Here is a 7,115-nt window from a genome sequence, read left to right as displayed (position 1 = left end):
CAGGTATTTTGTACTTAGAATTGAAATCAACCCATCTTCACCATCGTAGCTAATTGGTAGTTTGTTACTTGGCATTCAATTAATGATAAATTTTGCACATTTTTACGTGTTTTTCATATTCAAATAAGCCATATATATTTTTGATATATTAATGTCTGGATTCTCTTAACAACCTCGGGATCACAGACCCAGGCGAAATCTCACAAAGACAAGAGCTTGGCTCCGGCCGGGAATCGAACCCTGGTCGGCAAGCTTATATAGACAGTGACTAGCCCACTTGGCCACGAACAAAGATAAAAGTCAATGACAATTCTACTGTACTTATGCCTGTCGAATTCAGGTATTTTGTACTTAGAATTGAAATCAACCCATCTTCACCATCGTAGCTAATTGGTAGTTTGTTACTTGGCATTCAATTAATGATAAATTTTGCACATTTTTACGTGTTTTTCATATTCAAATAAGCCATATATATTTTTGATATATTAATGTCTGGATTCTCTTAACAACCTCGGGATCACAGACCCAGGCGAAATCTCACAAAGACAAGAGCTTGGCTCCGGCCGGGAATCGAACCCTGGTCGGCAAGCTTATATAGACAGTGACTAGCCCACTTGGCCACGAACAAAGATAAAAGTCAATGACAATTCTACTGTACTTATGCCTGTCGAATTCAGGTATTTTGTACTTAGAATTGAAATCAACCCATCTTCACCATCGTAGCTAATTGGTAGTTTGTTACTTGGCATTCAATTAATGATAAATTTTGCACATTTTTACGTGTTTTTCATATTCAAATAAGCCATATATATTTTTGATATATTAATGTCTGGATTTTCTTAACAACCTCGGGATCACAGACCCAGGCGAAATCTCACAAAGACAAGAGCTTGGCTCCGGCCGGGAATCGAACCCTGGTCGGCAAGCTTATATAGACAGTGACTAGCCCACTTGGCCACGAACAAAGATAAAAGTCAATGACAATTCTACTGTACTTATGCCTGTCGAATTCAGGTATTTTGTACTTAGAATTGAAATCAACCCATCTTCACCATCGTAGCTAATTGGTAGTTTGTTACTTGGCATTCAATTAATGATAAATTTTGCACATTTTTACGTGTTTTTCATATTCAAATAAGCCATATATATTTTTGATATATTAATGTCTGGATTCTCTTAACAACCTCGGGATCACAGACCCAGGCGAAATCTCACAAAGACAAGAGCTTGGCTCCGGCCGGGAATCGAACCCTGGTCGGCAAGCTTATATAGACAGTGACTAGCCCACTTGGCCACGAACAAAGATAAAAGTCAATGACAATTCTACTGTACTTATGCCTGTCGAATTCAGGTATTTTGTACTTAGAATTGAAATCAACCCATCTTCACCATCGTAGCTAATTGGTAGTTTGTTACTTGGCATTCAATTAATGATAAATTTTGCACATTTTTACGTGTTTTTCATATTCAAATAAGCCATATATATTTTTGATATATTAATGTCTGGATTCTCTTAACAACCTCGGGATCACAGACCCAGGCGAAATCTCACAAAGACAAGAGCTTGGCTCCGGCCGGGAATCGAACCCTGGTCGGCAAGCTTATATAGACAGTGACTAGCCCACTTGGCCACGAACAAAGATAAAAGTCAATGACAATTCTACTGTACTTATGCCTGTCGAATTCAGGTATTTTGTACTTAGAATTGAAATCAACCCATCTTCACCATCGTAGCTAATTGGTAGTTTGTTACTTGGCATTCAATTAATGATAAATTTTGCACATTTTTACGTGTTTTTCATATTGAAATAAGCCATATATATTTTTGATATATTAATGTCTGGATTCTCTTAACAACCTCGGGATCACAGACCCAGGCGAAATCTCACAAAGACAAGAGCTTGGCTCCGGCCGGGAATCGAACCCTGGTCGGCAAGCTTATATAGACAGTGACTAGCCCACTTGGCCACGAACAAAGATAAAAGTCAATGACAATTCTACTGTACTTATGCCTGTCGAATTCAGGTATTTTGTACTTAGAATTGAAATCAACCCATCTTCACCATCGTAGCTAATTGGTAGTTTGTTACTTGGCATTCAATTAATGATAAATTTTGCACATTTTTACGTGTTTTTCATATTGAAATAAGCCATATATATTTTTGATATATTAATGTCTGGATTCTCTTAACAACCTCGGGATCACAGACCCAGGCGAAATCTCACAAAGACAAGAGCTTGGCTCCGGCCGGGAATCGAACCCTGGTCGGCAAGCTTATATAGACAGTGACTAGCCCACTTGGCCACGAACAAAGATAAAAGTCAATGACAATTCTACTGTACTTATGCCTGTCGAATTCAGGTATTTTGTACTTAGAATTGAAATCAACCCATCTTCACCATCGTAGCTAATTGGTAGTTTGTTACTTGGCATTCAATTAATGATAAATTTTGCACATTTTTACGTGTTTTTCATATTCAAATAAGCCATATATATTTTTGATATATTAATGTCTGGATTCTCTTAACAACCTCGGGATCACAGACCCAGGCGAAATCTCACAAAGACAAGAGCTTGGCTCCGGCCGGGAATCGAACCCTGGTCGGCAAGCTTATATAGACAGTGACTAGCCCACTTGGCCACGAACAAAGATAAAAGTCAATGACAATTCTACTGTACTTATGCCTGTCGAATTCAGGTATTTTGTACTTAGAATTGAAATCAACCCATCTTCACCATCGTAGCTAATTGGTAGTTTGTTACTTGGCATTCAATTAATGATAAATTTTGCACATTTTTACGTGTTTTTCATATTCAAATAAGCCATATATATTTTTGATATATTAATGTCTGGATTCTCTTAACAACCTCGGGATCACAGACCCAGGCGAAATCTCACAAAGACAAGAGCTTGGCTCCGGCCGAGAATCGAACCCTGGTCGGCAAGCTTATATAGACAGTGACTAGCCCACTTGGCCACGAACAAAGATAAAAGTCAATGACAATTCTACTGTACTTATGCCTGTCGAATTCAGGTATTTTGTACTTAGAATTGAAATCAACCCATCTTCACCATCGTAGCTAATTGGTAGTTTGTTACTTGGCATTCAATTAATGATAAATTTTGCACATTTTTACGTGTTTTTCATATTCAAATAAGCCATATATATTTTTGATATATTAATGTCTGGATTCTCTTAACAACCTCGGGATCACAGACCCAGGCGAAATCTCACAAAGACAAGAGCTTGGCTCCGGCCGGGAATCGAACCCTGGTCGGCAAGCTTATATAGACAGTGACTAGCCCACTTGGCCACGAACAAAGATAAAAGTCAATGACAATTCTACTGTACTTATGCCTGTCGAATTCAGGTATTTTGTACTTAGAATTGAAATCAACCCATCTTCACCATCGTAGCTAATTGGTAGTTTGTTACTTGGCATTCAATTAATGATAAATTTTGCACATTTTTACGTGTTTTTCATATTCAAATAAGCCATATATATTTTTGATATATTAATGTCTGGATTCTCTTAACAACCTCGGGATCACAGACCCAGGCGAAATCTCACAAAGACAAGAGCTTGGCTCCGGCCGGGAATCGAACCCTGGTCGGCAAGCTTATATAGACAGTGACTAGCCCACTTGGCCACGAACAAAGATAAAAGTCAATGACAATTCTACTGTACTTATGCCTGTCGAATTCAGGTATTTTGTACTTAGAATTGAAATCAACCCATCTTCACCATCGTAGCTAATTGGTAGTTTGTTACTTGGCATTCAATTAATGATAAATTTTGCACATTTTTACGTGTTTTTCATATTCAAATAAGCCATATATATTTTTGATATATTAATGTCTGGATTCTCTTAACAACCTCGGGATCACAGACCCAGGCGAAATCTCACAAAGACAAGAGCTTGGCTCCGGCCGGGAATCGAACCCTGGTCGGCAAGCTTATATAGACAGTGACTAGCCCACTTGGCCACGAACAAAGATAAAAGTCAATGACAATTCTACTGTACTTATGCCTGTCGAATTCAGGTATTTTGTACTTAGAATTGAAATCAACCCATCTTCACCATCGTAGCTAATTGGTAGTTTGTTACTTGGCATTCAATTAATGATAAATTTTGCACATTTTTACGTGTTTTTCATATTCAAATAAGCCATATATATTTTTGATATATTAATGTCTGGATTCTCTTAACAACCTCGGGATCACAGACCCAGGCGAAATCTCACAAAGACAAGAGCTTGGCTCCGGCCGGGAATCGAACCCTGGTCGGCAAGCTTATATAGACAGTGACTAGCCCACTTGGCCACGAACAAAGATAAAAGTCAATGACAATTCTACTGTACTTATGCCTGTCGAATTCAGGTATTTTGTACTTAGAATTGAAATCAACCCATCTTCACCATCGTAGCTAATTGGTAGTTTGTTACTTGGCATTCAATTAATGATAAATTTTGCACATTTTTACGTGTTTTTCATATTCAAATAAGCCATATATATTTTTGATATATTAATGTCTGGATTCTCTTAACAACCTCGGGATCACAGACCCAGGCGAAATCTCACAAAGACAAGAGCTTGGCTCCGGCCGGGAATCGAACCCTGGTCGGCAAGCTTATATAGACAGTGACTAGCCCACTTGGCCACGAACAAAGATAAAAGTCAATGACAATTCTACTGTACTTATGCCTGTCGAATTCAGGTATTTTGTACTTAGAATTGAAATCAACCCATCTTCACCATCGTAGCTAATTGGTAGTTTGTTACTTGGCATTCAATTAATGATAAATTTTGCACATTTTTACGTGTTTTTCATATTCAAATAAGCCATATATATTTTTGATATATTAATGTCTGGATTCTCTTAACAACCTCGGGATCACAGACCCAGGCGAAATCTCACAAAGACAAGAGCTTGGCTCCGGCCGGGAATCGAACCCTGGTCGGCAAGCTTATATAGACAGTGACTAGCCCACTTGGCCACGAACAAAGATAAAAGTCAATGACAATTCTACTGTACTTATGCCTGTCGAATTCAGGTATTTTGTACTTAGAATTGAAATCAACCCATCTTCACCATCGTAGCTAATTGGTAGTTTGTTACTTGGCATTCAATTAATGATAAATTTTGCACATTTTTACGTGTTTTTCATATTCAAATAAGCCATATATATTTTTGATATATTAATGTCTGGATTCTCTTAACAACCTCGGGATCACAGACCCAGGCGAAATCTCACAAAGACAAGAGCTTGGCTCCGGCCGGGAATCGAACCCTGGTCGGCAAGCTTATATAGACAGTGACTAGCCCACTTGGCCACGAACAAAGATAAAAGTCAATGACAATTCTACTGTACTTATGCCTGTCGAATTCAGGTATTTTGTACTTAGAATTGAAATCAACCCATCTTCACCATCGTAGCTAATTGGTAGTTTGTTACTTGGCATTCAATTAATGATAAATTTTGCACATTTTTACGTGTTTTTCATATTCAAATAAGCCATATATATTTTTGATATATTAATGTCTGGATTCTCTTAACAACCTCGGGATCACAGACCCAGGCGAAATCTCACAAAGACAAGAGCTTGGCTCCGGCCGGGAATCGAACCCTGGTCGGCAAGCTTATATAGACAGTGACTAGCCCACTTGGCCACGAACAAAGATAAAAGTCAATGACAATTCTACTGTACTTATGCCTGTCGAATTCAGGTATTTTGTACTTAGAATTGAAATCAACCCATCTTCACCATCGTAGCTAATTGGTAGTTTGTTACTTGGCATTCAATTAATGATAAATTTTGCACATTTTTACGTGTTTTTCATATTGAAATAAGCCATATATATTTTTGATATATTAATGTCTGGATTCTCTTAACAACCTCGGGATCACAGACCCAGGCGAAATCTCACAAAGACAAGAGCTTGGCTCCGGCCGGGAATCGAACCCTGGTCGGCAAGCTTATATAGACAGTGACTAGCCCACTTGGCCACGAACAAAGATAAAAGTCAATGACAATTCTACTGTACTTATGCCTGTCGAATTCAGGTATTTTGTACTTAGAATTGAAATCAACCCATCTTCACCATCGTAACTAATTGGTAGTTTGTTACTTGGCATTCAATTAATGATAAATTTTGCACATTTTTACGTGTTTTTCATATTGAAATAAGCCATATATATTTTTGATATATTAATGTCTGGATTCTCTTAACAACCTCGGGATCACAGACCCAGGCGAAATCTCACAAAGACAAGAGCTTGGCTCCGGCCGGGAATCGAACCCTGGTCGGCAAGCTTATATAGACAGTGACTAGCCCACTTGGCCACGAACAAAGATAAAAGTCAATGACAATTCTACTGTACTTATGCCTGTCGAATTCAGGTATTTTGTACTTAGAATTGAAATCAACCCATCTTCACCATCGTAGCTAATTGGTAGTTTGTTACTTGGCATTCAATTAATGATAAATTTTGCACATTTTTACGTGTTTTTCATATTGAAATAAGCCATATATATTTTTGATATATTAATGTCTGGATTCTCTTAACAACCTCGGGATCACAGACCCAGGCGAAATCTCACAAAGACAAGAGCTTGGCTCCGGCCGGGAATCGAACCCTGGTCGGCAAGCTTATATAGACAGTGACTAGCCCACTTGGCCACGAACAAAGATAAAAGTCAATGACAATTCTACTGTACTTATGCCTGTCGAATTCAGGTATTTTGTACTTAGAATTGAAATCAACCTATCTTCACCATCGTAGCTAATTGGTAGTTTGTTACTTGGCATTCAATTAATGATAAATTTTGCACATTTTTACGTGTTTTTCATATTCAAATAAGCCATATATATTTTTGATATATTAATGTCTGGATTCTCTTAACAACCTCGGGATCACACGTAAAAATGTGCAAAATTTATCATATATATATATATATATATATATATATATATATATATATATATATATATATATATATATATATATATATATATATTTAAACAAATATATATATATATATATATATATATATATATATATATATATATATATATATATATATGTAGGCCTGGGTCTTCCAACTCTTT

The sequence above is a fragment of the Palaemon carinicauda genome, chromosome 23 (assembly GCF_036898095.1).
Source record: "Palaemon carinicauda isolate YSFRI2023 chromosome 23, ASM3689809v2, whole genome shotgun sequence".
Classification (NCBI taxonomy): domain Eukaryota; kingdom Metazoa; phylum Arthropoda; class Malacostraca; order Decapoda; family Palaemonidae; genus Palaemon; species Palaemon carinicauda.
Note: the sequence above shows the minus strand (reverse complement) of the source record.